At 33.5% G+C, this 18,499-nt stretch overlaps 1 protein-coding gene and 1 long non-coding RNA gene across 3 annotated transcripts in view; both read right to left on the reverse strand.

The window, feature by feature from the left end:
* Positions 1–18,499, reverse strand: part of LOC127842356 (lysyl oxidase homolog 2-like) — a 38,399-nt gene that overhangs the window by 9,987 nt on the left and 9,913 nt on the right. The gene's annotated exons all lie outside the window — the stretch shown is intronic.
* On the reverse strand, positions 12,293–14,270 carry LOC127842357 (uncharacterized). Its single transcript, XR_008031561.1, has 2 exons — positions 14,036–14,270; positions 12,293–13,105 (listed from the first exon to the last, which is right to left on the reverse strand). It is a non-coding gene; the product is annotated as an uncharacterized LOC127842357 (long non-coding RNA).

Consider the following 18,499-nt stretch of genomic DNA (forward strand, 5'->3'; position numbering starts at 1 on the left):
AATTGCGAAAAGTTGAAAAATTGAGTACATGTGTCACGGTTGTTGAGTGAAATAGTGTTATTTTCAACTGTGTATGAAGCATGTGAACTGGTAGTGGAATAACCGAATTGTTGGTGGAAATGGAATTTAGAAATATATCTAATAATTGAATTCATCATCGTGTAGAATAATCATCAGCATCATTTCTGTGGAACATTGCACAATTCAAAAAACAAGTGTTTCATAGCTATGGTGCTTTTGACATAGTTCACTAACCATCAAGACTGAAATGATTCATGCACACAGGTAAAGTAAATAATTGAATTTGTGCAGAATGTTTATTTTTTACAAATTATTATTTATTTTGACCAATTTATTTTAGATAGATTGCACTGAAACTCAAAGTCTAAAGTTTAGTAAGACACTTAAGCCAGTTTTCTGAGAAGAAACAATACTTGTTCAGAGTATAGCAGGCTCATGCGGCCTCTGGTTTATTTATTTTGCCTCGGCCTTTAACCTGGGTCGCTTTGATTTCAGGTGTTTAGCCCCCATATCAACAAGGCTCTCGACCCTGTATGTAGTTATTCATATTGTTTAAAGATTTTGAGAACCCTCATTCGGTGCCAGTGGGGATAAAACAGGGACCTTCTTATAGCTAGATGAATGCATCAAATATGCCAGCAACACTTTATAATCAATAACTTTATAATTGATGATTCTGTTCTTTTAACTACATTACTAATATACCAAAACAATGTGAAACACATTTTTATGCCCCCAAAGGAGGGCATATAGTGATCGCACTGTCCGTCTGTCTATCCATCACACTTTGCATTTAGGTTTCGAAAAAATGCTCATAACTTCTATGTCGCTTCAGATGTAACATTCATATTTGGTATGCATGTATATATGGACAAGGCCTTCCCATACACACACAAATTTTGACCCCTTTGACCATGAACTTAGGGTCGGTGTTTAGGTTTTGAAAAATGCTCATAACTTCTATTAAAGCGTTTATCGGGGGTGTATGTCATCCTACGGAGACAGCTCTTGTTTTTGCTACTGTCCTCTGCACAAACCATGATATATCTGCATATATGCATCCAACCAAATCAGTAAAACTATTTGTCACTTAATTACAGTAAACTTATTGCATGTTAACTTTTCAACAATATATATATATACATGTATGTATAATTATATATAACAGATCTTGAAAAAAACACACATCAAACTTCAAATTGTTTTAGTAAATTATAGGCTTTAATTGGTATTGTGACATTGACACCACTCATGCATGCGACTATACAATTATACAACTATGGAACACATTATTTATGAGAAATTCCAATACATCAACATATCGTCTCAGATTTAAGGCAGATAATCTAGTGCTTTTTTGCTGCCATTTTTACTATTACACATTTATTTCATTTTATGTTATGATGCATTGATCTAGTTTCTAAATTAACCAAGCAATCATGTTAAACTTTTGAAGAAAGATGTTGTCTGATAAATATAGAAAATATAATCACTACAAAGTGAACAAAATTCAGTTGAATACTGTGACCAACAAAGATTTGCCAAAGAGCAATTCAGATCATGATTTAAATTAAATACAAGTAATATGAAAGTCTGCCTATTGGATCCCAGTTAAGACTTATTTGTCAAATCTGCACATTGATTTTCCCTAAGCCATGTAGAATTGGGGACTAAATACCATCAAGTCATGTAAAAAGGAGCAGGGTATAGCACGCTGCTATTGATCTCTTAAGCTTTCACATGAATTTTACGGGTAATTTTCATACAACAAATGATATTATATAGTGTAATGATAAAGCATTATGAGCACAAATTATATCTCTTACTAGTGGTGCAAACATCATTCAAGTGTCACATTTCAAAAGAAAATTTATAAAAAGGTATTATTAATTGTTAAAACGTTATAAAAGGTTATTTCAATTCACTAAAGCATTTAATTACAAGAACAAGTGCATTTTATGTCCATTACAATACATGTAACAGTATTGGCATTGTATTTATCTGCATTTGATGTGCATTTAATACACTTAAAAATGCAGACAAGACACACTTCTAACAGAAACAAATGTATTTTTTTCTGCATTTTCCAGCATTAATACTTTTCAAGTGTATTTTTTATCATCCCAAATACACTTTACCAGGAAAAGGTATGTTAAAATGCATTTTTAGTTTGTTTTAAGTATATTTTCAAATGCATTAAGACACTCTTTTCTTTTGCAAAAAATGTTGAACAAAAACTTGAAAATATTTAATATACTAAAGTGTAGTAATTATTAAAGTTTTGTATGAGCATCAAAAACAGTGTCAAATTCATACCAGTGCCTATTTAGTAGCAATAGGCCTTATATGGTCTACTTGTGGTAGAAATAATGCATTTTGTATAATACAACATACATAAATTAATTAATATAGCTGCCCATACAGTTCAATACAATGTTCAATTAACTACACTATGCAAAGTTGAAATATGACATCAAGCTTGGAATAATCTTTTCAATAAAGAATAATATGCTGTTTTAATTTATAAGTGAAACTTGCATATAAAAACTGATTTTACATCAAAACTAAATGTTTAATTTGATTTTTAGCTCCACTGGCCAAAGGTCCTGTGTCCATCGTGCATCCATGCATAAACTTTTCCTTTAAACATCTTCTCCTAAACTACTGGTCCAATTCTGATGAAATTTCTTAGGAATGTTCTTGGGGTGAACCTCTTTCAAATTTGTTCAAATTATGCCCCTGGGGTCAAATTTGACTCTGCCCTGGGGGTCACAAAATTGAAAATTTGCTTTAATAAGGCCTATTTTGTGAAAACTTTCAAAATCTCATGTCCATAACCATTGGGCCCAGGGCTATCAAATTTGGTATGTAGAGACATCTAATAGTCCTCTACCAAATTTGTTCAAATTATACCCCTGGGGTCAAATTTGACCCTGCCCCGGGGGTCACAAAATTGAACATATGCTTATATAGGGTATATATTGTGTAAACTTTACAAATCTTCTCGTCCATAACCATTGGGCCTAGGGCTACCAAATTTGGTATGTAGTGGCATCTTATAGTCCTCTACCAAGTTTGTTCAAATTATCAGGGGTTGTAATATTCCGGATTGATCCGGAAATCCGGATTTCAAGGCACCAGGGTCACTTTTGAGATCAATAAAAATACGAGTTTTGTTGGGGGGGGGGGGTAAGGAGTGATTATTGGTTTATTTCGTTTCTACAGAAGATAACTCCTGCGCTGATATCATAAAATTTATTAGTGTCGTGTTCTGAGAAAACTGGGCTTAATTCATGTGCCTAAAGTGTTGTACCAGATTAGCCTGTGTAGTCTCCTTACCGAAAATCAAGTTTAGGCGGAAAGTGTCGTCCCTGATTAGCCTGTGCGGACTGCACAGGCTAATCTGGGAAGACACTTTACGCACATGTATTATGCCCAGTTTTATCAGAACAAGACACATTAGTATTTATCCTGTGAATTCCAATCAACAATGCGTTTATAAACATGGAGTAACAACGAAAAAATCCCAAGTTTTTAAGTAAATTTTGACCACGTAACCTATGTTTAGAAGCTTATAAACGTAATTACTTTTTTATATTTTTATTGTTTCTTTACATAAACGATTAATTTGATAAACTGTGACATTGGAACAAAGGAAAACAACCGTGAATCTTACTTTGCGTGAACAGGTGTGTGGGGGGTGGTAAATTTAGCCACTTGACGAATAATTTATGATTACGTTTTCTTGTAACAGCATCAGTTTTTAGGTGGAAATCGTTAATATTATATATATTTATGGGATATTATTTAGTGCTGTTTATATTATGGGCTAAGGTTGTACTTTTTAATGATTATTTTTTTATTTCAATTTTTCCTGTATTGATTTTTTTTCAAAATATTTGGTTAATGTAGTATAATAATATACTGAAAAATATAAGTAAATTCTTGGAAAAAAATCTTTCTTTTGCTATAATAAAATGCATTTAAAACTGCTTGGAAATGCAATCTAGACGGGTCTGAAAATGATTTAAATCAATTTTTGTCCGGGGGACTTAGCCCCCCTTTATCCCCCTGACAAAGGCGCTGCCCCTTGACCCCGCTGGTGGCCTGCAGAGCCAGACCCCTGGCTTGTTTTCAGGATTGGCAATCTGGTCCTGTTATGACCCCTGAATTATGCCCCTGGGGTCAAGTTTGAACCTGCCCCGAGGGTCACAAAATTGAACATATGCTTATATAGGGTATATTTTGTGAAAACTTTACATATCTTCTCGTCCATAACCATTGGGCCTAGGGCTACCAAATTTGGTATGTAGTGGCATCTTATAGTCCTCTACCAAATTTGTTCAAATTATACCCCTGGGGTCAAATTTGACCCTGCCCCGGGGGTCACAAAATTGAACATATGCTTATATAGGGTATATTTTGTGAAAACTTTACATATCTTCTCGTCCATAACCATTGGGCCTAGGGCTACCAAATTTGGTATGTAGTGGCATCTTATAGTCCTCTACCAAGTTTGTTCAAATTATGCCCCTGGGGTCAAGTTTGACCCTGCCCCGAGGGTCACAAAATTGAACATATGCTTATATAAGGCCTATTTTGTGAAAACTTCAAAAAATTTCTTGTCAATAACAATCCGGCCTAGGGCTATCAAATTTGGTATATAGTGACATCTAATAGTCCTCTACCAAATTTGTTCAAATTTAATCCCTAGGGTCAAATTTGACCCTGACCCGGGGGTCACAAAATTGAACATATGCTTATATAATGCCTATTTTGTGATAACTTAAAAAAAATCTTGTCCATAACCATTAGGCCTAGGGCTACACAATTTGGTATGTAGTAACATCTTATAGTCCTCTACCAAGTTTGTTCAAATTATGCCCTTTGGGTCAAATTTGATCCTGACCCGCATGTCACAAAATTGAAAATTATATACGCTTATATCTTGCTTATTTTGTGAAAACTTTAAAAATATTCTTGTCCTTAACTCTAGGACCTAGGGCTACCACATTTTGTATGTAGTGAGATATAGTAGTCCTCTACAAAGTTTTCCCAAATTATGCCTCTGGGGTTAAATTTGACCCAGCCCAGAAGGTCACAAAAGTGTACATGTGCTTAAATAGGGCCTATATTTAAGTATTTGCACATGCAGAGAAATTTGTTTCAGCCTTTTTTTCAGCAGTGGAGGGATACAGGGCCATCATGGCCTTCTTGTTTAAATACTCAAAAAATGAAACTGTGTTCATGCTTGCATGAACACAGTTTATAAATGCTGTCAGAATTATAAAATATGATGCATTGCAATTACTATAAATACAAATGCCAGGGAAAAGTGCTTTTTGTACTTAAAAATTTGAATGAATATTACAATAATACATTCTGAATACTTTAGTATGTAATTAACAGTTTTGTCTGAGAAAATCACTTAATTTTATATATTTATTCAAATTCACATAAATCATATTTCAAAAACACATCATTACTTCAAATCCTTTCACACAATACTGAAAAAAAAGCACAGTTTCTGATTGTTATTGATTCTTTATTAATTAATACATGTACAATTTTTTAATCTTGATGCATCCTCAATTGTATAATGCACATCTTAATCTGTTTTAACAATTATAATATAAAGATTAAGGCTGACTCAGTAAAATAATAATCCATGATTTCTGCAGTACTTGCAGACAAAATAGAAATACTGCTGTGATATTATCTATCTATCTAATGGGATATTAATTTGGCTTCAATAGAAAAAAATCAAAGCATACACATGTATAAAATGTGTATGTATATATTATTTAAACTTAAATTGATTGACCATCGATAAAAGATATTATAATATATGTATGTATATATATATCCTTGTAAAACTAAAAATTAAATATGTATGTTTCTATTACATCATAAAGGACTTTTATTTTCAGACAAAGTACAGTGAAGCTTAAAACAGTATCCAATTGTAACAGTCAATTTTGGGAAAATCAACCTTATAATTATTTTCTGTGTTGGCTAATGTCATAATTGGTATAAAATGTATATTGAACTGGAAGTTCTCTTTATTTTAAATGATAGCATTTGCTTGGTCAGCCATAATTGTCACAATCAAGTGGTCTTTTTACACTGTAGTTTTCTCACTGACTATGGGTTTGTTCTGAGAATGAGCCACACAAAGTATCGTTGGGGAGATGAGTTGTCAATTTTATGTTTATCAGTCTTTCATAATCCAGTATACCTGTAAAAAGGGAATTTGTAACTAATAATCACACAATATACACAATTAAAATTGTATGCATTTAGATTTATTTAGTACTGCACATTAATCATTTTCCAAAAATATGTAGCAACATTACATTATATAATGCTGCAATACTAAAGTAATTTACTAATTAAAGGTCGCTGATGTGTAATGGATGTGGTGTCCACCTAATGATCTGGAGGTCACTGGTTTGATCCCCAGTGTGGGAGCATTCTTAAGAAATCTCCAAGAGACACCCAAGTACTGGTTCTAGGCCCAGGAAACGAACTCAAGAGCATTTCACATACATGTACGTAGTTAGTACTTAAAATTTAATCGAACTAAAAAAGGGTTAAAACTAACAACTGAAACCCTTATTAATACATTTTATTTTGAATCAAGCAAATGTGGAAATTCATTAAAAATAATGAGTAAAATTTAAAAATTCTACTTTAAAGTAATCATGATAATTGAGATCATTTTCAGAATATTTAATGATGATAACACTTTGATACAATTATATATTCCCTAAATGATAAAAATAAAACATGTCATGTTAATTTATGAAAAAAAACGTTTTAATTTTATCAATATCATGTTAATTACAACTAGATACAGGCAATTAGATCAGAAACGTGCATTAATTATATTAATGAACAACCCAGACATTTGACATTTGTAGTGATTTATGGTCACTATTTGATTAACGTTCTATACATGACCTGTCATAAAAGGTATTTTTTTAGCCAGTACTACAATCGGCAATGATAGTCTGTATTGCATACATATTTCAACGTCTATTATCGATTCGCTTCCTCAAACTGAACAAATATTTAATGTTTACATCGCGAAACGTAATGCATCTAGTTTCACTTTCGGTTTGGTTGGTTTTGTAAACACCGTAATTTCATCTTAAAAATTGGATGATAGGGTGATTAAATAATAATGGAAAAGTAAATCACTTGGATAATAGGTCAAAATGCAACACAAATGAACGTTAATAGTGCTCTTAATATCAAAGTTTCGGTAAAAAGTTTGGCGCTAGTTCAACGCGCATCGTATACAGCCTCATAACAATAGACTGACAACCTTTTGGGTAGTAAAGTAGTAATACAAGGCAATATGGCGACCGTTAGCCACGAGGCCTATCTTACGGAGGAATCCGAGATAGCCGATGTATCACGATTGGTATCACGATTGGCTCCACTCTGGATCAGCAGACGATTTATTTCATAAATCAATCTCTGGGTTAATGGTCGCCATCTTTCGAACTACTTTAAAAAGTACAACAACAACAATAACAGTAGAAGACAAGTTTAATTGCGAAAAGTTGAAAAATTGAGTACATGTGTCACGGTTGTTGAGTGAAATAGTGTTATTTTCAACTGTGTATGAAGCATGTGAACTGGTAGAGGAATAACCGAATTGTTGGTGGAAATGGAATTTAGAAATATATCTAATTATTCATCATCGTGTAGAATTATCATCAGCATCATTTCTGTGGAACATTGCACTATTCAAAATACAAGTGTTTCATAGATATGGTGCTTTTGACATAGTTCTCTAACCATCAGGACTGAAATGATTCATGCACACAGGTAAAGTAAATAATTGAATTTGTGCAGAATGTTTATTTTTTACAAATTATTATTTAATTTGACCAATTTATTTAAGATTGAGTGCACTGAAACTCAGAGTCTAAAGCTTAGTAAGACACTTAAGCCAGTTTTCTGAGAAGAAACAATACTTGTTCAGAGTATAGCAGGCTCATGCGGCCTCTGGTTTATTTATTTTGCCTCGGCCTTTAACCTGGGTCGCTTTGATTTCAGGTGTTTAGCCCCCATATCAACAAGGCTCTTGACCCTATATGTAGTTATTCATATTGTTTAAAGATTTTGAGAACCCTCACTCGGTGCCAGTGGGGATAAAACAGGGACCTTCTTATAGCTAGATGAATGCATCAAATATGCCAGCAACACTTTATAATCAATAACTTTATAATTGATGATTCTGCTCATTTAACTACATTACTAATTTACCAAAACAATGTGAAACACATTTTTATGCCCCCAAAGGAGGGCATATAGTGATCGCACTGTCCGTCTGTCTATCCGTCACACTTTGCATTTAGGTTTCGAAAAAATGCTCATAACTTCTATGTCGCTTCAGATGTAACATTCATATTTGGTATGCATGTGTATATGGACAAGGCCTTCCCATACACACACAAATTTTGACCCCTTTGACCTTGAACTTAGGGTCGGCGTTTAGGTTTTGAAAAATGCTCATAACTTCTATTAAAGCGTTTATCGGGGGCGTATGTCATCATACGGAGACAGCACTTGTTTTTGCTACTGTCCTCTGCACAAACCATGATATAACTGCATATATGCATCCAACCAAATCAGTAAAACTATTTGTCACTTAATTACAGTAAACTTATTGCATGTTAACTTTTCAACAATATATATATACATGTACATGTATATATAATTATATATAACAGATCTTGAAAAAAACACACATCAACTTCAAATTGTTTTAGTAAATTATAGGCTTTACTTGGTATTGTGACATTGACACCACTCATGCATGCGACTATACAATTATACAACTATGGAACACATTATTTATGAGAAATTCCAATACATCAACACATCGTCTCAGATTTAAGGCAGATAATCTAGTGCTTTTTTGATGCCATTTTTACTATTACACAAATTTTCATTTTATGTTATGATGCATTGATCTTGTTTCTAAATTAACCAAGCAATCATGTTAAACTTTTGAAGAAAGATGTTGTCTGATAAATATAGAAAATATAATCACTACAAAGTGAACAAAATTCAGTTGACTACTGTGACCAACAAAGATTTGCCAAAGAGCAATTCAGATCATGATTTAAATTAAATACAAGTAATATGAAAGTCTGCCTATTGGATCCCAGTTAAGACTTATTTGTCAAATCTGCACATTAATTTTCCCTTAGCCATGTAGAATTGGGGACTAAATACCATCAAGTCATGTAAAAAGGAGCAGGGTATAGCACGCTGCTATTGATCTCTTGAGCTTTCACATGAATTTTACGGGCAATTTTCATACAACAAATGATATTATATAGTGTAATGATAAAGCATTATGAGCACAAATTATATCTCTTACTAGTGGTGCAAAAATCTATTAAGTGTCACATTTCAAAAGAAAATTTATATAAAAAGGTATTATTAATTGTTAAAACGTTATAAAAGGTTATTTCAATTCACTAAAACATTTAATTACAAGAACAAGTGCATTTTATGTCCATTACAATACATGTAACAGTATTGGCATTGTATTTATCTGCATTTGATGTATTTATTACACTTAAAAATGCAGACAAGACACACTTCTAACAGAAACAAATGTATTTTTTTCTGCATTTTTCCAGCATTAATACTCTTCAAGTGTATTTTTTATCATCCCAAATACACTTTACCAGGAAAGAGGTATGTTAAAATGCATTTTTAGTTTGTTTTAAGTATAGTTTCAAATGCATTAAGACACTCTTTTCTTTTGCAAAAAATGTTGAACAAAAACTTGAAAATATTTAATATACTAAAGTGTTGTAATAATTAAAGTTTTGTATGAGCATCAAAAACAGTGTCAAATTCATACCAGTGCCTATTTAGTAGCAGTAGGCCTTATATGGTCTACTTGTGGTAGAAATAATGCATTTTGTATAATACAACATACATAAATTAAAAAATATAGCTGCCCATACAGTTCAATACAATGTTCAATTAACTACACTATGCAAAGTTGAAATATGACATCAAGCTTGGAATATTCTTTTCAATAATGAATAATATGCTGTTTTAATTTATAAGTGAAATAGACACTTGCATATAAAAACTGATTTTACATCAAAACTAAATGTTTAATTTGATTTTTAGCTCCACTGGCCAAAGGTCATGTGTCCATCGTGCATCCATGCATAAACTTTTCCTTTAAACATCTTCTCCTAAACTACTGGTCCAATTTCTTAGGAATGTTCCTGGGGTGAACCTCTTTCAAATTTGTTCAAATTATGCCCCTGGGGTCAAATTTGACTCTGCCCTGGGGGTCACAAAATTGAAAATTTGCTTAAATAAGGCCTATTTTGTGAAAACTTTCAAAATCTCCCGTCCATAACCATTGGGCCTAGGGCTATCAAATTTGGTATGTAGAGACATCTAATAGTCCTCTACCAAATTTGTTCAAATTATACCCCTGGGGTCAAATTTGACCCTGCCCCGGGGGTCACAAATTGAATATATGCTTATAAAGGTCTTATTTTTTGAAAACTTTAAAAATCTACTCGTCCATAAACATTGGGCCTAGGGCTACCAAATTTGGTATGTAGAGACATCTAATAGTCCTCTACCAAATTTGTTCAAATTATACCCCTGGGGTCAAATTTGACCCTGCCCCGGGGGTCACAAAATTGAACATATACTTATATAGGGTATATTTTGTGAAAACTACAAATCTTCTCGTCCATAACCATTGGGCCTAGGGCTACCAAATTTGGTATGTAGTGGCATCTTATAGTCCTCTACCAAGTTTGTTCAAATTATGCCCCTGGGGTCAAGTTTGGCCCTGCCCTGAGGGTCACAAAATTGAACATATGCTTATAATTATAAGGCCTATTTTGTGAAAACTTCAAAAAATTTCTTGTCAATAACAATCCGGCCTAGGGCTATCATATTTGGTATATAGTGACATCTAATAGTCCTCTACCAAATTTGTTCAAATTTAATCCCTAGGGTCAAATTTGACCCTGCCCCGGGGGTCACAAAATTGAACATATGCTTATATAATGCCTATTTTGTGATAACTTAAAAAAAAATCTTGTCCATAACCATTAGGCCTAGGGCTACACAATTTGGTATGTAGTGACATTGTATAGCCCTCTACTTAGTTTGTTCAAATTATGCCCCAGGGGTCAAATTTGACCCTGCCCTGGGGGCCACAAAATCAATTATATGCTTATACATGTATAGTGCCTATTTTGTGAAAATTTTAAAACTCTTATTGTCCTTAACCATAAGGCATAGGGCTACCAAATTTGGTATGTAGTGACATGTTATAGTTCTCTACCAAGTTTGTTCAAATTATGCCCCTTGGGTCAAATTTTACCCTGCCCGGGATCACAAAACTGAACATACGCTTATATGGGGCCTATTTTGTGAAAACTTTAAAAATCTTGTTGTCCATAACCATTGGGCCTAGGGCTACCAAATTTGGTATGTAGTGACATCTAATAAACCACTACCAAATTTGTTCAAATAATGACTCTGGGGTCAACTTTGACCCTGCCCCGGGGGGTCACAAAATTGAATAAACGCTTTTAAAGCGCCTATTTTGTGAAATCTTTAAAAAATCTTCTTGTCGAAAACCATTTGGACTATGGCTACCAAATTTGGTATGCAGTAACATCTTATAGACCTCTACCAAGTTTGTTCAAATTATGCCCTTTGGGTCAAATTTGATCCTGACCCGCATGTCACAAAATTGAACATTACATACGCTTATATCTTGCTTATTTTGTGAAAACTTTAAAAATATTCTTGTCCTTAACTCTAGGACCTAGGGCTACCACATTTTGTATGTAGTGAGATATAGTAGTCCTCTACAAAGTTTTCTCAAATTATGCCCCTGGGGTTAAATTTGACCCAGCCCAGAAGGTCACAAAAGTGTACATGTGCTTAAATAGGGCCTATATTTAAGTATTTGCACATGCAGAGAAATTTGTTTCAGCCTTTTTTTTCAGCAGTGGAGTGATACACAGCCATCATAGCCCTCTTGTTTAAATACTCAAAAAATGAAACCGTGTTCATGCTTGCATGAACACAGTTTATAAATGCTGTCAGAATGATAAAATATGCAATTACTATAAATACAAATGCCAGGGAAAAGTGCTTTTTGTACTAAAAAATTCGAATGAATATTACAATAATACATTCTGAATACTTTAGTATGTAATTAACAGTTTTTGTCTGAGAAAATCACTAAATTTTATATATTTATTCAAATTCACATAAATCATATTTCAAAAACACATCATTACTTCAAATCCTTTCACACAATACTGAAAAAAATGCACAGTTTCTGATTGTTATTGATTGTTTATTAATTTATACATGTACCATTTTTTAATCTTGATGCATCCTCAGTTGTATAATGCACATCTTAATCTGTTTTAACAGTTATAATATAAAGATTAAGACTGACTCAGTAAAATAATAATCCATGATTTCTGCAGTACTTGCAGACAAAATAGGAATACTGCTGTGATATTATCTATCTATCTAATGGGATATTAATTTGGCTTCAATAGAAAAAAATCAAAGCATACACATGTATAAAATGTGTATGTATATATTAGTTAAACTTAAATTGATTGACCATTGATAAAAAGATATTATAATATATATGTATGTATATATATATCCTTGTAAAACTAAAAATTAAATATGTATGTTTCTATTACATCATTTAGGACTTTTATTTTCAGACAAAGTAGAGTGAAGCTTAAAACAGTATCCAATTGTAACAGTCAATTTTGGGAAAATCAACCTTATAATTGTTTTCTGTGTTGGCCAATGTCATAATTGGTATAAAATGTATATTGAACTGGAAGTTTTCTTTATTTTAAATGATAACATTTGCTTGGTCAGCCATAATTGTCACAATCAAGTGGTCTTTTTACACTGTAGTTTTCTCACTGACTATGGGTTTGTTCTGAGAATGAGCCACACAAATTATCGTTGGGGAGATGAGTTGTCAATTTTATGTTTATCAGTCTTTCATAATCCAGTATACCTGTAAAAAGGGAATTTGTAACTAATAATCACACAATATACACAATTAAAATTGTATGCATTTAGATTTATTTAGTACTGCACATTAATCATTTTCCAAAAATATGTAGCAACATTACATTGTATAATGCTGCAATACTAAAGTAATTTACTAATTAAAGGTCGCTGATGTGTAATGGATGTGGTGTCCACCTAATGATCTGGAGGTCACTGGTTTGATCCCCAGTGTGGGAGCATTCTTAAGAAATCTCCAAGAGACACCCAAGTACTGGTTCTAGGCCCAGGAAACGAACTCAAGAGCATTTCACATACATGTACGTAGTTAGTACTTTAAATTTAATCGAACTAAAAATGGGTTAAAACTAACAACTGAAACCCTTATTATTACATTTTATTTTGAATCAAGCAAATGTGCAAATTCATTAAAAATAATGAGTAAAATTTAAAAATTCTACTTTAAAGTAATCATGATTTAGATCATTTTCAGAATATTTAATGATGATAATGATACAATTATATATTCCCTAAATGATAAAAATAAAACATGTAATGTTAATTTATGAAAAAATCGTTTTAATTTTATCAATATCATGGTAATTACAACTAGATACAGGCAATTAGATCAGAAACGTGAAATATTAACCCATTCATGCCTAGCGTCCTGAAAAAAAGGACATTGCAAACAGCGTAGACCCAGATGAGACGCCGCATAATGCGGCGTCTCATCTGGGTCTGCGCTGTTTGCTTAAAGAAATTTCTGTAAGAAATATTCTAAATATAGAAATAAATATACCAGACACCCCTACTTTTGGAAACAAATTGATCCAATTTAGAAGGATGGGAGAGTCCACTGGGCATAAATGGGTTAATGAACAACCCAGACATTTGTAGTGATTTATGGTCACTATTTGATTAACGTTCTATACATGACCTGTCATAAAAGGTATTTTTTAGCCAGTACTACAATCGGCAATGATAGTCTGTATTGCATACATATTCCAACGTCTATTATCGATTCGCTTCCTCAAACTGAACAAATATTTAATGTTTACATCGCGAAACGAAATGCATCCAGTTTCACTTTCGGTTTGGTTGGTTTTGTAAACACCGTAATTTCATCTTAAAAATTGGTTGATAGGGTGATTAAATAATAATGGAAAAGTAAATCACTTTGATAATAGGTCAAATTGCAACACAAATGAACGTTAATAGTGCTCTTAATATCAAGTTTCGGTAAAAAGTTTGGCGCTAGTTCAACGCGCATGTATATAGCCTCATAACAATAGACTGACAACCTTTTGGGTAGTAAAGTAGTAATACAAGGCAATATGGCGACCGTTAGCCACGAGGCCTATCTTACGGAGGAATCCGAGATAGCCGATGTATCACGATTGGATTGGCTCCAAAGAGGTCGGTATCACGGTCACACACCACTATTAATGAGCATTGAAAATATCAATCACAGTCAGCATAAACCCTGTACTGCAGCTAAGAAGTCATGTAATTGCAAAACAAGCGCATTCAAAGAGCTTTGTGATAGGTAAGTGTGGGCTATACCGTCGAATAATGGATTACATGTCAACCATATGAGCCTCGTCATTCTTTGGACCACCTTTGGACATCTTTGATGCCTACTTGCGAGATCTGGGTTTGCACTATCAGCTGTTAGGTGTACTTCTATATTTTCAATAGCTTTGCGGATGATTTCTTTTATGATTGGCGTTTAATTATATGTGTTCCAAATAACAATGAACATTCCAAATTCTGGTGGTATGTAGTATGTAATAAAATCACGTTTCAATAATTGGGCGATGTTTTGCTGTACGCACGTGTGTATGTGCTTAGTATTCAATGGCGTTCATCCATGCCGCTATGAAGGGAACTAGTTGCCCAGGTTATTGTAACTGCTGAAAATACGCACACATACATGTTAATTAATTACTGTCACTTTTTTAAAACTATTTTGCAATGATAATAATACAGTAGTTTTAGCAAGCATGGGCATTGGTAATTTTTCCCCAGTTCACATCATGAACACCCCTGTATTCATGAGCTTTTTTACCATTAAATGCCATTCCTACTGAATATACACCTGTATCTTTAAAACGCACAGACAATGCATTCACTGGGGTACAAAGTGAATGCACATTTCCATTGTATAAAATATGTTCAATCTACACCCCAGCAGCGACCATTAACTCTCTCCGTGTAAAAAACGAGATCAAAGAGCGCGCGCGCATGGGGCACGTGCGGGTGATCGCCGGGCAGAGGTAACAGGTGGTCCCCTCCCCACACTAGTTACGGGCCACGCCCAGGGCGCACACCTCATTGAACAGGCGATACGATTGACCCCAGGGCGCATGGGCTTCTACATTCTTGTTGAAATTCAATACACAGGCGGTGACTGGAGTCGACCACCCGAGACTAATACACTATCTGTCGCTCTTGTTTCTGTGCGAAAACACAGGTCTTCTTGATCATTAATTACTGCATGGTATGTTGAAGAGTTTTGTCTTTATTCACAGGGCTTCTCATTAAAACTAGCACATGATGTTTGGCTTTGAGGTCCACACACTTTGAAAGATCTTGCACATTACTTTCAACGACCGTTGCATGAAAAGCTGAATGCATCTTAATTTATTATATTTCATGTTTAATAATAAATTAAAACATAGACGGTCCATCATATCATCTTTACACGATTAATTGTTGTAATAAATGTTAGCATAATATAGTGGCTTTAAGTATGGTAACATTCAGGGACTGTTTGTCGAACGGCATTTAATACTAGTACAGGAAGGCAATCGACTATTAACAATAACGCCAGTACTCTACATGCAAAGGGTATAGATCTTTACCTGGGAATGTATCTGTTTAGTGACACTGAAAATTGAAATTAAATGATATTATATATTGTTGACTACACAATTGGACCAATAATATAAGTACATATCAAGCGTTCCTACGTATTACATCAAAACGAACAATCCACTTACATAAGCATTCCGTTTTGTCTGTATTGTATGATATTGCATAATCTATCCGACAAAAATGGAAAACCAAACTAGTCTACGAGGTAGTTGTGAACAATTATCGATAAAATCTTCCCTCCTTGATTTTCGTTAAAAAAGATCAAAGAAATCTACAATCGAAATCATTTAATTAAAACTAAAAACTCAAAACACGAGCGACCGAGTTTAGAAATTGAGCCTCAACCTAAGGCTATGTAACGTATTGGATATCAACGAAGGTTCAGATCTGAGTCAAGATTATATCGTTAAATGTCAGTGCTTATGTAAACGTGTTATTTAAGAAATCATTTATGAGTGCCTCCCCCTGACTTCTTTCTTAAGTTCGCAATTAATCAAAACTTTTTTTCGAGACTTTCTTGCGACTTTTGTAGTATTCGTTTGAAATCTGCATTGTCAGTATAATTAGTGTAATGTCATAAGTAAGCGTTTCGTAAGGAATTCGTTTAGTTTAACAACAATTATATTTTTATCACTAGAAATCGTATATATTTTATTACAAGGCATAGATAATCACTAAAAAATAGTATTTTTGTATAATAAACTACAAACATGAGAACAGTTTAAAGGGGCCTTTTCACAGATTTTGGCATTTATTGCAGTTTGTCATTAAATGCTTATATTGATAAATGTAAACATTGAATCTAAAAACCTACAGTAAAAAAACAAGAATAGATTAATGAAAGAAAATAAAGTAACCCTCAACTGGGCTCGAACCACTGAGCCCTGGAGTAAAAGTTTGTCGATTAGACCACTCGGCCATCCGTGCTCATACAATGCGTAATGTATTTTATACTTTATGTAAACAATTCTCGCTGTATCATTAAATATAACGACACTAAAAAAATCCAAATTATTCAATCGTTTCACGTTGCAACGCTTTAGAATTACCAAAACGTGAAAAGGCCCCTTTAACAGTTAATTGATATTTACTGGTTTTCTAACCGATTATTGTCGGATTGAAAAAGGACATGCAGTTATTCAGATTTATATATAATTATGTAATTTGTTTTCTAATATTGATTATACAATACTAGATAAAAAGGAATACTGGCAAAATGATATACGTGAATGTTTGCGTAAAGGAGAGAACTTTATTTTTGCTAAGACGAGACTTTCTTGAAACGAACAATATCATAAAAGCGGAAAGTGTCGTTCCTGATTAGTCTGTGCGGACTGAACGGGCTAAGCTGGGACGGCACCTAACGCACATGCATTAAACCGCCTTTCACAGAGCACGGCCCAATTAAACCCCGTTTCACAGAGCACGGCCCAATTAAACTCCCCTTCACAGAGCACGGCCCAATTAAACCCCCTTTCACAGAGCACGGCCCAATTATAGTTTACTCAATGAATTTCATGTTGATTGAACATGCAATGGAAATATATCTTTATATTAAAACGCCGCAGTTGTTTTTAGTACATATACATTTTGGCATTGGTTAAATTCATTTGACCCAGAACCCGAAGACCTTTAAATAAATATCATAGATCTTTGTGACACCGCAAACTAAAAATTAGTTTTATATTGATATAACCATTTCTATCAATTGGAATAACAGAGAGAACCAGAATAAGTTTAAACATAACGACAAATAAATTAACTTTTAAATAAATCGTTTGCATTAATTTAACCCATGTATGCATAGCGTCTAGAAAAAGGCCTTGGCAAACAGCGTAGACCCAAATTAGACGCCGCATGATGCGGCGTCTCATCAGGGTCTGCGCTGTTTGCTTAAAGGATTTTATGTGTGTGTACCTTTTTTTGTTTTACTTTGTTACTTTACTAAATTTAAACAATCAGCATATGAGTCATATCATCTATAGTTGCCAAAACAAATATTTCCATTCCTTTAAAATTGTTAATAAATATAAATTGTATAAATAAATATACTAGACATTACTAATTTTGGAAATAAATTGATCCAATTTAGAAGGATGGGAGAGTCCACTAGGCTTAAATGGGTTAAACTGTACAACATGAAAATTAAACATTCTATCTCTACATCAACGATGAGTAGACGGTCTATGTTTCGGAGATCATGTATGTCTATTATGTGTTTGCGCAATCCGCTTTGCAGATTCGTGAAACTATAGTTTCTATTGTTCAGCGTGTAAAATCTTTAAGTAGTTTGAAAATATTTTATGAGACAATAAAACAATTAGGGGTGACTTTCAACAAAACAAATTGACGCATAAGTCAACTAAAGATTAGGTTTAATGTCAGTTTTATGGTTTTCTAATTGACTGCCCCGTCCTAATGCTAAGTTTTCCTTTTGTAAAAATGTGCTATCACCGCAATGCTATTAATTCGCTTGAACCGTTTTCATATGAATGAATGTTTGCCTCAATAAAAAGACGAAGTC

Source organism: Dreissena polymorpha, chromosome 8, assembly GCF_020536995.1.
Source record: "Dreissena polymorpha isolate Duluth1 chromosome 8, UMN_Dpol_1.0, whole genome shotgun sequence".
Lineage (NCBI taxonomy): Eukaryota > Metazoa > Mollusca > Bivalvia > Myida > Dreissenidae > Dreissena > Dreissena polymorpha.